Source organism: Melospiza georgiana, chromosome 7, assembly GCF_028018845.1.
Source record: "Melospiza georgiana isolate bMelGeo1 chromosome 7, bMelGeo1.pri, whole genome shotgun sequence".
In the NCBI taxonomy this organism is placed as follows: Eukaryota; Metazoa; Chordata; class Aves; order Passeriformes; family Passerellidae; genus Melospiza; species Melospiza georgiana.
Window position 1 is genome coordinate 33,380,796 of NC_080436.1, and position 16,486 is coordinate 33,397,281.

Here is a 16,486-nt window from a genome sequence, read left to right on the forward strand (position 1 = left end):
AGCTAAATCCTGCTTTTTCCCATTTTCTTTGATCCAATCAGTATTCATACTGTCTAAATTCTTCCAAAAAGCATAAGTGAACTTAACTTGAACAGAACTTTTATTGCTGAGTAGTTGACATTTACTGTCGTTACTGGTCCTACTGAGCCAGAGAGTTTCTGATCACATTTTCCTGCAATATCTTTGTAAAGTCATAGGATTTACTCGCTTAGACATGACACATAGCTCATCACTTTGGGAGCTATCCAAATTCTTCCTGTGCTCATTAAACTCCTAAAACCAAATGAAACTGTGCTACTTTCTGTAAGTTACAATGATGGAAAAATATGTTTTGAACTATCAACTTATCATAAACTTCAAAGAAACTGAGAGTTTAAAAAAACTATTTCACTACCGCCAGTTTGTGAACTATATGACTAGAACAAAAGTACTGAAATGTGAAAAGATCCATTATTGAACCTCATTCATTTTTCATTGACACTTTTTGTCAATTAAGCCAGGCTTCACTTTCTCAGGCTTCATACAGTATATTTTATTATGGTAATTCTTCTTTTGACTTTTTTCCTTCAAGATTGTCTGTTATTTTTAAGCTCCTAGCTCACAGCCGAGGTAGACTGCTTCTTAAGGTAGTAAGACTGTTTTATAAAAACTCTGCAAGACTGAGTTTTCTCCATGATATTCTGCTTCAGGGATACATCAGGTTTTCCTGAGACAGACCATTTTCCTTTTTTCTTTTCCCTTTTCCCTTCCTGACAGAAGTCCATTCATGCTTTTTCTCAGGAAAACATTATTAACTCCCTGCTTTCCTCAAAGGAGTCCCTGTGCCACCACACAGTTAAAGTGTAACCGAGAGAGATTTAAGGTAAGGTTAAAATCAGCCCCTGTGTGAGAGAGGGAGGTAAATTAGTTCTGAACTTCATAGCCAGGCTACATAGCCCTTCTGTGCTTGGGTTTTTCAGTTGGTCACTGTGATCTTGGACAGTAACTACTTCAGGAAATTATTTTTCTTCTTCTCTATTTTTTTTTTTTTTTTTTGTGGTTTTTTTGTTTGGCTGGTTGGTTGGGATTTTTCTGGTTTGGTTTAAGCTTCTTGCTAATAGATAATTCAACGAGAACAGACAATCCAAGCTACCAGCCAGAGAATTCAATAAGTCAGAGCCAGGTACCTGCCATGCAGTCTCTGTCTTCCAGACTGAGTGATCACCCAATACTGCAGCACATTTCAGGGACATATACATTTACTCCTCTGTACAAGTCCTTTTATCTGTCTTTCCTCTGCAGTGTCTGAACACTTTCCTGTAATGCATTAAGAAATATGAATATTATACATCACCTCTATGGTTCTCTTTCTCATGTTCATGTAGGTGAGGAGAGAAATATATTAATGTTAATGATCACTTTAACTTCCTTAATACTTATGCTGCTTCCAGCTTTTCTGAGCAGGAACTCTTTCTTACTGGTAAGACCATCTGGGCTTAAAGCTCTTTCTGATTTTAAAATGTATTACAGCAGTGACAGTCTCTGCATTTCAGGCAGCTGTAGTAATGGATTTGCTGACCTGTCTAAAGCAGCATAAATTTGGTGTGCCTGGGGTGTGTGAGGACTTTTTCAGACAGTGGCACCCAAAGGGGTGGGTGGTATAGCACAGCTGTCTCTGCCCCAGCACCATGCCAGGGATGCTCTCCAGAGCCCTCAGCACCCCCAGCCCTGCAGTGCTCACCTCCTGAGCAGCCCCTCCTGGGTGTTTGTTATGGGTGCTCTCGCTGCAAACACCAGGGGAAAGATCTCTGGGTGACTCTGGGTCTCACTGCAGGGTCAGTGTGTCCTGGCTCTTCCCCTCTGGCTCTTGTTCTGGGATGAGAGGAACGAGTTTCTTCTCATCGGATCTCTGAAAGTAATCTCTGACTCCTCCAGTCAGTGCACAGATATTTCATCATTCATTGCAGTAATTAACCTGCACAACAACATTTTCATGCCAAAGGTGTTATGGACAGATGGTTGAGGCACTTCTTATACATTCCTGTACAATTTGCTCCAAAAGAAAATGTCTGAATGCAACTTTTCTGTACTTGTGATTAGAAATCATCCTCCTCTTCCTCTTGGCACTCCAAGGGCCTGCAGCCACCCTTGGTGTAGGACCAGTGCCTGGTGCAGGCAAGAATGGCCCAGGGCCACAGATTTCCCCACCACCCATCTGGGAGTTAGTGCCACACAAATGATCCTGCCCTAAAATCCCAATGCACAGCAGCACAGCCACCCATGGACACTCCTTGGCAGACATCACTGAAGCTGAGACTCACCAGCCCTGCATCTCTCCCATCTACTCAGTCCCTATTCAGCATTTCTTTTCCAGCTGTCCCTGAGCCTACAGACATCCTCTCCTCTAAGCTGCTGTTCCCGCTTCAGAAATATATTTGGAGAGCTGTATCATGATGGAAAACAAAAAATCCCCTTTTAGGACTTATCTTTCTCCTAACACGGTTTCCAGTTGTTTGTAGGCTTTGTTTAATGTCATCTTTTCAATTTAAATGCTCTTATTTCAAGATAAGAAAAACAATTCCCTGACTTACATTTCTTTTATCTGTCCTAATTAGTTTTTTAATTAATTCATAACTCCAAAAGCATTCATTTATTTCATGTTTCAATTTAACTTCCAAGCTGGCATAATCAGATTAGCAATCAGACCCATTTTGAAAATATTTCTTCTCACAGGAAGCTGGGAAAACTTGTACAAAACTGCCTCTGCAAACCTAAGAAGCTTACAGTTCCTGCTTTGTTCCCCCAGCCTAACATTCAAGTTTGCAGGCATCCCACTCCATCTGATTACTTACAAGGATGATTCTTTCCCCCAGCAACAGCTCTGTTATTATTAGTTATTTGCACTGCAGTGCTTGGAAAGGATTCAGAGGAGCAGGGATCTGGGTTAGAGGGAGCCCCACGATGCCTCCTGGGCACAGCTCTCCAGCTCCTCTCCTCTTTCCCAAATCACCTCTCTCCCTGCAATGCCAAAGTGTTCTGTGATATTTCATGGGTGTACTTGGAAAGCAATCCATTTAAAAGTACAGGCAGCTGCAGATCAAAAGGCTGTGATCAAGCAGCAGCAGATAGCAGGGAGCTGTTTCCTTCTCTCAAACACTTCCACAGCACTGCTGTAACTCAGGAGAGCAGCACACTTTGGAAAAGCTTTTCAATACATGCTTGTCTCAATATCAGCTCGGTGCTGCTGAGGCCCCTGAAAGATAAATATCCTCAAGAGCATCTGGAATAAAGACAGACTTAGCATGTGATACACTCTGGAGCTGATCTGGGGTCTGGGAAATGCAACCCAAAAAGTAGAAAGTCATTTTCATGGTAAATTTACAGAGCAGCACAACACTGGATAGTTGGGAGTTATTAGTTGGATAAGATTTCTTATCCAACCAATAACTCCCATTCTTGCCAGTTTTGCCCTGGAAATGGATCAATTATACAACATTTCCTACAGAATCCCTTCTAATCTTTCTGCTATATCCTGGAGGTATTCAGAACTTTCTTTGCCATGGTGATATTTAGAACAATTTTCTGAAAATCCTAATAAACACTGTCCCATTTTTGTGCTCTCCTTGAAGTATTTCCTGATGCCACAAAGCACTCATTCAAAGGAGCCCAAACACACCAATGGTTCACACCACCCTCACAGTCTCCATACCTCAGATTTTTTTTAAAGATTAAATAGCATGCTGTTTTCTTTCATATATATGTGAAGAGACAGGAAAATATTAAGAAATTACATAGATTAGGAACTTTTTCCTTCATGCTTTGAACTTCTTAATTCACATATTAGGAAGCAACTGAGAGAATCACGATAGATTAACTTCAGCACAGGCATTGAAAGTGCAAATATTTTAACTCCTTGAACACATCAAACCCATAAAGATTTTATAACCCAACATTTACTACTCTACCCCTGTAGTGTCTGGCCAAAGTTAATGCAATTATTAAAAGATGGACACAAATAGAGAGAGGAATAATACCCATTACAACATGTTCTACTGTGTTACACTAAGGACAAGTTTAGTTGGATAAAATCTGCTGCATGAAAATTTTACCAAGGCTCAAAGTTTCATGTATACAGATGAAGAAAACCTTGAAAGAGAGAGCTATAAAAAATAAAATAAATATAATTACCCATCTATTTGTGAACTGAAGCTTCTCTTGCTTTTAAAATCATTCAGAAGAAGTCTAAGTGGTATGACATGACAATACAGTTTAAATTAATTCACGTTAATCAATATTAATTTATTCTTATAGCAAGGAATATGTGCTGTCAACATTTCATCTTTAGAAAAGCATCAACATTAAAACTAGCTCTCATGATGAGATAAAATTAAATATGTGTTTATTCTCACTGAAGAATATATGTATTGCTCCTATCATGTTATTAAATAAGCTTTCAATGAATTCACAGTATTTGCATGTTTGCACATTAAACATTTGCACTGATGATCTGCAGATTCACTGCTGAAACTGCCTATTGTGCAACTGCATAAAGATTATTTTTTACAAAGCCAGAAGGATTTTTCTTATTTTAAAAACATTCTGCACATGCTCTCATGTAAAACATTGCAGTAGCTGGCAGCACCCAGATTCAGATGTCTGTGTGAGCTGAGTAGGAAATAATCTTCCATTAATTTTCAAATAACTTCTGGATGCCACGAGTAACATGATGCTCAGTGTCATGTTTTTCTTGGGATTTTCTTGACAACTGAAACCCATTCATAATTCATCTACTTATAAAATACTCCTGAGGAACACGTCAGAGGAGGGGACACAGCTGTACCTTCCACTCTGCAGTGCACAGGCATCGCAGCATGCTCTGAGTCAGTCCCCTTAAATAAAATCCCCATCTTTAGGGGGCTGCAAATCAGTCTTAGAAATGGATATAGGGAAGGGCTGAACACTGCCAGCATCTCAGTTTTGCCCCAGCATATTCTGGCACCAGGCAGGGGTGCAGAAGTGAGGTGTGAGTTTGGGCTCCAGAGCTGCTCTCACTCCATCCTGTAGTCAAGCCAGACTGGGATCCATTTCCAGCACCTGCAGGGCCCTTCAGAAAACCCCAGTCACACCTAAGAGCTCACACACAGTGTGGGGACCTTGTGCCACCCTCACCCCAGCCATCCACACAGCCCTCATTTCTGCTGGTCAGGAGAATGAAAGTTTACCAAGACAGAAACCAAATCTGTAAGCAGAGCAGTTTGAGAGCTTTAACACATTTACAGTTGTCTCCTGCTGTGCAGTTTGTGTGACACTTGGGTTTGTCCCCTCAGAGGGACATTGAAATGCCAGGCAGAGGTGTAGCAGTTGCAGATGAACCTGTGCAGAAGAAGGCTTTGGTCATTTTTTCACCACAAGGGCCTATTATAAAGTTCCTAAATCATCCCTTTGCTAGAATTTCACTTAGGCTAAGACACATAAAGGAAAATTAAGATCTTTTAAATGATCATTATCTATAAAAGCCCTAATTCCCACCTTTCCTCCTCCACCATAGAGTGATACAGGCCCAGACTGGGGCAGTGAGGCAAAGCAATGCTATGTTTTGTTTATCTTATAGATAATCTATTATGGCATGAAGGAGGTGCCAGTTAAGAGATGTGTGACCTCTCAACACCATGCCCACATCTGTGTTATTGTGTTATTGTCTCTCACTAACTCCTCCTGCCTGCAGTGTGGGTGCAGGGGTGTCAGCAGAGCTGGTGCACCCACATGTAGCACTCAGTTGCCTTTAGTGGTGCCTTCTTGCTTTCCTAAGCATTTTGCTTGAAGGATTTAATCTTTCCCATCATCTGCTTTTGCTAGGTACCCCTGTGTCTGACACGTAAATAATGAAAGTGTGCTCTTCCTATTGTGATATCTCATCCTGACAATCAGCTGCAGGGAAAGTGCAGTCAGTCAGTATTTGACAGGAATGAAAGAAAGAAAACAGGCTGAGTTTCATCTGTGCAGTAAGTTTCAAAGGCAATCCCATAAACTCTCTTCAGCAGGGCTGGAGCCTAACAATAGCAGCTGCTGAAACACTCACTGCTTTGCAGAAGCCCCTAGCTCCAGCTGCAGTTCCCACTAAATATCAGAAGAACATGGGAGCTTTAACAGCTCTGATAATTATGTGACTGGCCAAGCATCCCTGTGCAGGGCTAGGGGTGAGCCTGAAGTGAAAACCAGAAACTTTCAGGCAGAAATAGAAAGAACCACGTGGCTGGGTCCCCCTTCTCTGAGCACAGCAGCCCCAAGTGTGGCCACCACACTGCCCAGCCACACTCATTAATGGCCCAGGGAGGGCAAATTCAGATGCAGCAGGAAAAACTTCAAGGGCTTGGCAGCCTGAATAGCAGAGACTGGAAATGTCCATTTGCCAAATCCACTGGGAGGCAACTAGCACTTCACTTTCAAAGTTTCTGAAGCTTGGATTAATCTGACTCCCAGACTAGATATTCTGAACTATGAAGATAGTTTTAATATTGATTCTTGTTGTAGTCTCCTATGCCAATTACTATTTGCAACTGCATGGAAATCTTCCAGGAATTTTTCAAACGACTGATGGTTTGAAAATACCTGAGATATTTTATATACAGAGATACCCCTTATACTGGAAGAAATGTGAACCTTGCACTAAACACTTGGGAAATATTCATTATTCATACAATCAACGTCCAGTCTTGGTCTCTGTTTATGTACTTCTCTGTCAAAAACTTTTACACTCCTCTTACAAGTATCAGAGCCTGCCTTTTTGATGCTAAAGTTTCACATCCTTACTGAAATTCAGGCTTCCAGCAGCTTGGAGCCCCTCTGCACCAGAACTGAGCATTAAATCTCTGCTGAGATCAAAAAGCAGTTGGTGTCATTTTAAAATATTTACTCTCCTTCCCCAGATCCCTTACATAGTTATCCACATAAAGTAAATGTGCAAGCCTGGCACTTTATTTTCACACCAGATATTTCTCACAGAATGCTTTTCCCCCATGCAGGAAAATTTTACCCCAGTGAAAATTTATATTCTGAAGCTTCTGAAAGTGGGTGCTTAGGCAGAGGCACCTGCACCCTCAGCTGGTTCAGAAAGCAGAGCATAAACCACGTAAAGCAGCTCTAACAAGCACCAAGGTTTTGCCTTGCTTGGGGCACTTTAGAGCACTTGGGTAGAATTGTAGTTGCAGCTGACCCCATGTAACACACAGAATAAGATCATTCCCCCTGAAAGCATCTCTGACTCTGCTGACTGCAGACATCCCAGTGCAATTACCTTCCTAACCTGGATGCCTCAAGCAGGGTAAATCCATACTCCTTTTGTGTAGTCTTAGCACTAAAATGCCTTGAATTGCTGCTGGTTTGCCTTCACCTTCATCCCCTTCCCCTGTGCTGCCACGTCTGCAGAAAGCATCTGGTCCTTCCCATTCAGTCCTCTAAAAACTAAACTTTTTATTGATATCATTTGTCTCAGACCTTCCAGAAAGTAAAAAAAAAAAAAAAAAAAACAGAAAAAGAAAAGTAACACAGGTTTCAAATTCAGAATGGATAGAAAAAGTAGCTACAAATATTTTCTTAATGAATGGCAAATAATGACAGTAGAGAACACCAAAATACATTTTTTGAGACATTTCCTAACTGGAGTGAGAAATAAATTAAAATGTGCAATAAAAATTTTATAGCAGTTAGTGATTTCACTTTGGAAAACCTGCTAGGAAAAAAAGTTAATGGCATAATAAATTCTTTTTCTTCGGGTGAGAAATGATTATTTGGGGGGTTTAAGGTTTGACAATTTCTTGTAAATCTAATCAGTCAGCTAGCAATTAATAACATTAAATTGCTTTATGTCCTTCATGCTGTACCAAGGCAGAGCACTGAATGCTCAAGTTTCTCTTGCAGGCTGGTTCACATCAGCTGCGTGCACACAGAAGAAAGCATTCTGAAATGTGTTAAATAACTATCAGCAGAAACTCAGGGCAAGGGATCAGAGGCCACAAGATTTCTCCCAGCATGCTTGGAAGACTATTTTACTTTGCATTCTGCCCAGTGTATCTTTAGCATTTCATTTTAACTCCGAGGAAGAAGCAGGAAATTTGGGTCTGACATGTCTCAAATCAACACTCAACCCCCCTGACATACTGTGTTTTCATCTATCATGCTTTTGATCCTCGAAGAGACTGAAATCTGTTTGAACAAAATTATTTTTCAACATTGTGGATGACACTACAATTTTTAGCCACAAACTCAGTTCCAATGAGGAACGAGGAACTGCCAAAATGTCAAAGCCAGGGAGCAGGAGATGGCTTTGGTACTTTCATTAATTTGGATCCAAGATGATATACAGGACCACAGGGCACAAAAAAAGAGTTTGAGCTTGAAATAAACATTGAAAAGATAAGTGGGATAACCAGAGTTCAAAGACAAAATTCAAAGTGTCCATTCCATTTTACACCTCCCTCTTCAGAGTTTTGCTTTAAAACTGAACTCAACCAGAGTTTAATGGCAAGATATGATGTGAAGCTGCATCAGTAGCTGGCAGCCTGAAGAGAAAATTCATAGCACCACTGCACAAGAAAAGAGGTAGAGCTGAGCTCGTGAGACTTAAAATTTATATTTGTCCTTTTTAATACTTTTTCTAAGTTATTACATATCCCTAAGAAAAATGAATGTGCTACAGAGGGTTTATTTAAACCTCAGTGGAGTTTGAAGCTATTTGTATTTGTCTTTGAGCAATTTCATCTATTGCTCTTCATGTCTCCAATCAGCAGACACATAATCCAAAATCCTGTTACAAAATCAAGTAGCTTTTCATCTTAAAATGTTAATTATCACAAAGTCTTTGTGAATCTGATAAGCATCACTGGCCTCCATCCCTCAAAGGAGACAGACAGCAGCAAAGCAGCTTTCCTGAAACCCCAGAGAAACCATTCCAGAGCCCAAAATGTGATTTAACTTCTGTGCTTTCCTGAACTGAGCAGTGGCAGGGACAGTGCCTTCGTGATGAGTGTCACTGGGCACTATGGCAGCAAACACTTTAAATCACTCTTTTGAAAGTCTGCAGAAGTGAAAAAACATCCTCGTGGCAGAGCCACTGCAGCAGCTTGCCCCATGCAATTCCACAGATACTCAGCTCAGGCAAAACTTCCTCCAGGCTCATTCCTACAGGCACGTGTGGGGATCAGCCCAAGGCAGAAACTGCAGGAAAGTATGATATGATAATAACATGATTCCAAGAAAAGCAGAGCAGATCTTCAGCTCTGCACATGATCTAACGTCACATATGTGAGGGAGCAGGAATCCTGTGCTCCCCACACCCATTTGGTTTCAGTCCTTCTCTCCCAGCTGGGGCAAACCCTGTTCTCATCACAGTAGCTCCCTTTACCTCCTGTTTGATGTATTTGCTGGGATTCTTATTAGGCCATGGAGAAAAGGCATCAGAATAGATGAAATCCATTTTTCAGGAACTCTTTTGAAGAACTAGCCCTTAACCATAATTTGCTTTCTTCAGTTAAGCAGAAGGTTTATGACATTTGGTGCAGCCTGGGTGTTCCTCAGGACAGAGCCTTTATCTGCCTGTCCACAGGAACTTGTGCAATGAGCTCCATATCCTTGGCCAAGGCTTTTCACATCTCACCACAAAATAAATCCTGCTCTAAGCATAAAGTACATCACTTTTATCAGGAGTCTTCTCTCACTTCAAAGGGAAACTGCAGTGGAACAGAGCATTAAACAGATCCATGGGGCTCATAAGCATTTATAAGCCTCCTAAAAGCAATAGTCTTTCAGTTCATCTTCTCAGTTAAAAAAATACTCAGTTTTAACTTCTTTTTTTTTCTTTTTTTTATCAGTGAAATAGAGCAAAGCTCACAGTGACGATAATTCAGGGATCTTGGTCACCAAAGCAGCAGCATCCTCCCAGAGATGGTGGTTCCCCCCAGCCTTTTGCCCAAAAATGCCCTCTCCCAGCCCAAACCTCAGCAGTGCCCTGAACCTCCAGGCAGCCACACCTCAGGCTGTCCCCACTGCCACAGGCAGCTCCCTGGGCAGAGCACATGGAGCTGGGAGATTGGATTGGCTGTGAGCTCTCCACAAATGCTTATTATGGGATAATTAATGACAAGCACTAATTGTCACTCTGCTGTGAAGCGCAGTGCGCTGCTCCTGCATGAATAACTTGTGTAAGGTTGGTAAAGTCAGAGGATCAGGGCCAAACACAACCAAAACCCATCACATGGCACAACAGTGAAGCATCACACACTCCCTCATTCCTTATTCCCTTGGTTTTTGTATTTTCCTTTGAAGAAAGAGTAAAAATAGGCGTTTAAAAATTCCCGTTACAAGTGTAGAATTTGATAACAAAGAACATGGTTGCATGCAAAACTCAGGGTATTTATTCCTTCAAAAATAATGTCTGAAAATTTCCACTCAATTAGTGCTGCCAGTATAAATTGTTTTCACTAGAAATGACGTGATAAAATGTTACACAGCAGGTGGGAGCTCCATTACTAAATGCCCAGAAGGAAACCAGATGAAGGATTTTTTTTGTCTGCTGAGAATTGACCATTATAATTGAATAACTTTTTTTAAAAGAGGTACTGAGCAAAGTTTTCATGACCTTAATTGCTTCACATAACTTCCCACATCACATGCTATTGTTGTTCATATCCTAAGTGTCACTTGATATTCATAACAATTCATAAAGACTATCATTTTTGATAATTGATGTCATTAATATACAATCTTTGAAGGCCTTTCTGTAATCATTAGCTAAACCATACAGGATGTAAAATCAATGATCTGAACTATGTCATTAATAATAATAAGTTAGGTGTGAGTGAGTTTTTCCCCAAAATACAAATTCTTTTGGTTATTAAATTTCTATTATCACTCTAGAAAAACAGTAACCTTGACATAAGCCAAAGTTTCCATATGACCCAAGACATTTATTTAATGCCAGCTCTTTTTTTCCTTTAGTTGGAGTAAAGTTGAAACTATTTTCTATACACTGTGTAAAACATTAGTCCCAGATAAATTAAGATTTCACAGTGGAAATGCTGAGGGCAAAATCTGCTCTAGTGTAATTACTTGAATAAAGTGTCTGAGTACTGAAAAAAAATTCCTGTGGTCTGAGACAGAATGAAACTAGTAAAATTTTGCCAGTAACTTCATGGATATTGCAGTATTTCCCTCATTTCCTCCTCTTTTCCAGAAAACTCTGGGGGAATTTGCACCCTGCCTGCTGTTCTCTGCAGAAGGGGCAAACATCAAGGGGAAATATTTTAAAGGAAATCATGCAACATCCTCATTTTTTTTTTGCTGTCTCTTATAGCACCTTTTCTCTCATAAATCAAATTACACGTGGGCTTTTCCTGCTGTCCATCCTCTCACTTGGCAGGGAGGAAAGAGATCACTGAGTCACCAGGTTTAACTGCAGCTACTGATAGTGGGAAGGGAACTCCTCCTTCCCAGGGCTGTATCTGGGTCTCACAGAGGTGAGACACCACAGATGCTGCCCAAAGCAGCACCAAAAGGCAGCCCAGGACAACACACCTGCTAAATGCCCCTCATGAGCCGCCTGACCTCCACTCTGAAGCTTCTTCTCTAAACAGAAATGTCGCAGACATTTCTTCACAGAAATCCTTTCTTTCGGATTTCTGCGTCTTCTGGAGGCCAGAGGCCTCAGAAGAGAAGGTAAACAATTATTATCAGCTGCGGTGGAATGCAACAGGGACACCTTGATTCGCTCATTTCCTATGTTTATAATTAAGGGCCAATCACCAGTGCAAGCTAGGGGACTGAGTCCTTGAACACAACTTTGTTATAGATTCTTTCTATCTATTCTTAGCCTAGCCTAGCAGCTCTGCAAACCCCTCTCTATATTCTATTAGTATAGTAATAATGTATTATATATATCTTAATAAATAAGCCTTCTGATTCAAGAAACAAGATTCACCGTCTCTCTCTCACCAGCTGCGACCCACTCAGGCACAGTAATACAGAAACATCAGGCTTTTTTTTTTCCCTCTGAGAGAATGGATGGACCCAGAAGGCAGAGGTTTCCTGGCTAAATACTGCCTGGAGGTATAAAAAAGAGCTGTAAGTGCTATTTTCTCCAGTGAACTCTGAGCTGGAGCCTGCTGAGCCGTCCTGCCCTGGGTCAAGCCGGTGTTCAGGTTTCAGCTGAGGAGGGCAGTGTGTCATCAGCACAGCCAGAGCCACACAGAGGGCACCGAGAGCCAGCACAGCTCCAGCTCCTGGGGAAGCACAGCACAGGAGGGCAGGAAGGCTTCACCCTGAGGAGCAGCAGCAGCACTTACAGGGGATGTTTCTGGGAGAGGCTTTCTGCAGGAGACACGCTGGGGAACATGACCTGTCCTGAATGAAACCTCTCTGGGCACCCTCCTGCCCACCCAAGGCTGGATCCACCACCCCAGACCTCGTGGGAGGCAGCGGGAAGGAAAGCAGCTCCAGAAAGCAAAGGGAAAACTCTGACTCTGCCCTATCTTAGCAGGAGGTGCTAACATGCCCCAGTCATGGGTGCAGAGCATTTTATCCCCCTCCATATATTACATGCAGATCCCAAGCTCTGATTTCTAATGCCTCTTCTCCTCTTGACTGAGAACTCCCCAAAATGACAGCTTTGTAAGAAAGATGTTGCTGAAGACAAGATCTGACTGACAACATCTTTACAAATGGGGGGCTGTCAGGCAGAATGCATCTTGATTTGTAGATTTGCAGAGAAAAAATGTTTAAAATGTTTACTCCTAAACTCAGCAGATTTGCAACAAAGAAATTAAAGGATATTAAATCCTAGGAAAGTTTAGTGCAATTTTATGAGAACTACTTTAAAGAATATTACCTCATTACACAAATAAGAGTTTGCTGTTTAAGACTGAATAATTACCAGTGGCAAAAGCAGCAACGTGGCTGAGAATGCCTGAAAAATCATGGACATCACCACTGACAAACAGAGTGTGCCTGCTTTTGCCTTGGAGGAATATACTAGTAAAACCCATTTTTGGGGGTTTTTTACAACATTTCTGTTGTTCAGTTGTTTCATAATATTAAAATTTGTCCCGGGAAGCTTCTCCTGAAGAAATGTAGCTTCTCAACAGAAAGTTTCTAATGAAAGAAATGGTTTTAATGGAAATCCAGTCTGTCTCTGGCCCCTGTCCTGTGTTTATTCGAGCACCAGGTGCAGGGATTTCTCTTTGCAGTCCCTCATCCGTTAAAGTATCACTCCTGAGCCTTTCCCCTGCCCCGTGTGCCCCAGGGAGGCCTCGCTGCCTCTCCTTGGCTCCATGTGCACACCCAGAGCTGGAAACTCGCCAGCACAGAGTGACAGAGGGAGGCTGAGGCTGAAATTGGGGGGCTTGAATTTCCATATTTCATTTCCTTCAACACCGTGCAGGTTTCTGTTTCCATCAGAGATCAAGATAACTTTGATCAGGCTATTTTTATTTTGTAATACATTTTTTCGTTGCTGCATGATCCCCTCTTCTTGCCTTGAACCGAACCACAATGAGTTATATCCCTGTTTTCAATCACCAATTCTTTGGGGAAAAAGAAAACAAGGCAATCACACAGCAGGGACAAGAGCATCTTTTTATATATATATATATATATAAATATTTTCTGCATGTTTTTCTGTGAGGCTGGTTTTATTCTCATCCCTTAGCGAGAAGCAGAGGAACATTCTCAGAAGGCTGAACTGGCATTTGGGCACCTATCAAATTTGGATTTCACTAGAACTCATTTCCTTGCAGTCTCCTTGAATTAATTCTGGTGGCTGACACATGACTGTCCCCACTCACTACAAAGTCCATTTCAAAAACTCATAGAAACTGCATTCCTGGATCCTTCTTGAAAGCATAATTGTGTTCATTCTAAATTTAATTATTTTAATTGCCAGCCAAAAGAACTTTCTTTCATTACACTCACGAAAAGCTTATCATTTCCCCCCTCCTACAGTCACTAACCAACTTGCATAAAAGAAAATACATTAAATTGATTTTCTTCCATAGGAAATGCATCAAGGAATGGAGAGGATTGATTTCCTTCCATAGGAAACAAGACATAAATGTTTTTAATCCAGGTGCTGCATTCAGTTACCATGTACAGTATGAAAAACTCTGCCATAAAAATGAAATTAAATGCATAATAGCATGGGAAAATCTTCCATCATATTATCTTAAAGTATCCATTTTTTGGCAGGACACAAAATATACCTTTAAGCATTGCCTACACCCATCTATTTTCCAGTGGGTTCTAGTACTTATTTATGCACCTTTCTGGGATGCTTTTTGGAAAGGAGCATGTTTCATCATCTCTCTCTAATTTCAGTGAGCAGGCTTGGAATGCAATGTACTCACTAAATTTGAGTAAGAGTGACAAATCTTACCCTGTGCTGTGGCAGGCTGCACTGTTCCATCAAGTATCAATCCCATGAAGATTTATAACTGAGGATATAATTCACAGCCTCCTTTAAAGTTTGTATCTCAAGGCTGTACCATCCTTGACGTTAAAATCATCCATGCAGATTTTACAGGTCAAAGCTGTAATTACATAAAATTTTAATAAATCTTGTGGCCTGTATAAGGCAAAAAGAAGGCAAAGTTAGAAATACCAGATTCAAATATTGCAGTTTCCACCTCAACTATTCCATTAAATCTTATCCTTAGTGAAAATACATTAGTTATCATGTCCTTCTGAGGTCATTTTCATGGACATGCTGTTGTTGAACAGAAAGATTTCCCCATATTTTCCATTCAAAAATAATCCCCAGCAGTTTTCTGTTCTGCACTGCAGGCACAGGGGGAGAACACAGTGTTCTATGATCCCACGCCCAGAGAAGGTGCTGAATGCTGTACAAGGGGTGTTGTGTGTTCATGCAGACAGGACCCATGTGCCATCACACCCTTACTCTGGGCAGGCAGCAGGAGCCAGGGAAATGCAGCAGGAATGGCCTGTGCACCAGTGCTCCCAGCAAAGGAGGAATATTCCCTTGCTGCTGACTGGTTCACTTCTGAGCCTTCTGTTGCCTTGAACACAACATTTACATTTCTCTTCCTCTTCAAGCCCATTTCCCTGGTTAATAAACACTTCTTTGATCAGTATTCAGTAAAAGCCAGGCAGATGTGATTTTTAATTGACATTTTCTATATCTGTAAACAAAATATCAGCAAAAGTTTGATTCTCTTCTATCTGCCAGAGAGGGACCCAGTTATTGATCTGGATGTTAGGCTGCCATTTTATTGAACGACTGATTATCTTTGTATCTAAATTGGCAGAAGATATCAATAAGAAACTTCCTATCTCAGTATAGATGCAGGCAAGTCCTCTTTCCAGAGTAGCATGTTGGCCAGTGGCAATCATGACTTCCTTCATGGCTCTCTAATAGTCATTTTCTGCCATTGAAAAATAGAGATCAGTTTTAGATCAATAGTTCTGAAGTCAAACACACAGAGTGCCATAACTGAAACTGGAGAGCAAATACAGTTTCTAGGGCCTCATTTTTAATTGTCCAATAAAATGTGCAATCCTAGTTTTACTAATTGCCTTGTGCCACTAGTGTACCAGAAGTGCCCACATGTAATCTTTGTCTTGGTTTTGATTTCAGAGAGTGACAGAATCGCAGAATGGTCGGGTTGGAAGAGATCACAGTGAATCATCTGGTCCAACCTCCATGTTCAAGCAGGATCAACCCAGAGCACATTGCCTGGGATTACTTGCTTTAGTCATGCATTTACCATATCTAAGTTGTGCAGATGGCAGGAAGGAAAAGCCCCACCAAGGTTGGAAGTAATGTTTAAGCTGTGCTGTCTGTAAAGGGAGCCAGAAATGTTGGTGACAATTCATGTGTAGCTGGTTTGTGCTCACTGTGTCAATGTGCCCCTCCCAAATATGCAGGTAGCTGTGCAGCTCTGCACAGTTTTCCTAATTCTTGTAGCCCTTGCACTAGTTTTACTGCCTTGCCCAGAGTTTCAATCATCTGCCTTTCTAATGTTTTCTCAAAGATTTTGGCTGCCTTTGCATTTTTTACCAGAGCTCCTTGACAGGCTGTAATAACAGCTTCTCGAGAGGTGGTGGTTGAGTCTGCTACAAGAGTACCACCCCCATTTGATGTTCATTTATACACCAAAGGGTAAATAAATCCACAAGATGCATTCAGGGATGCACTGTCAGCCATGCTGGTAAAATATTCCAATCTCATGCTGGAAGATTTCCACACTTATATTGGCAAAATCTCCCATAAAAGAGAAGAACTACTCTGAAAATAAGAAAATGCCTTTTGCCTAAGATTTTTTATGTCCTTAGGTTTACAGAGATACACAAGATCCAGCCACAGTTGCAAAACTTGCTCCTTCTTGCTAGCTAATGGTTTGTTTCTGCAGGCAGAAAGCCAGACCCTGAGCATTTGTCAGACCACAGTACATTAAGGCTTATTTTTCACCTGTCTGTGCTGCTGGTCAGGAGACACTGCATGTCT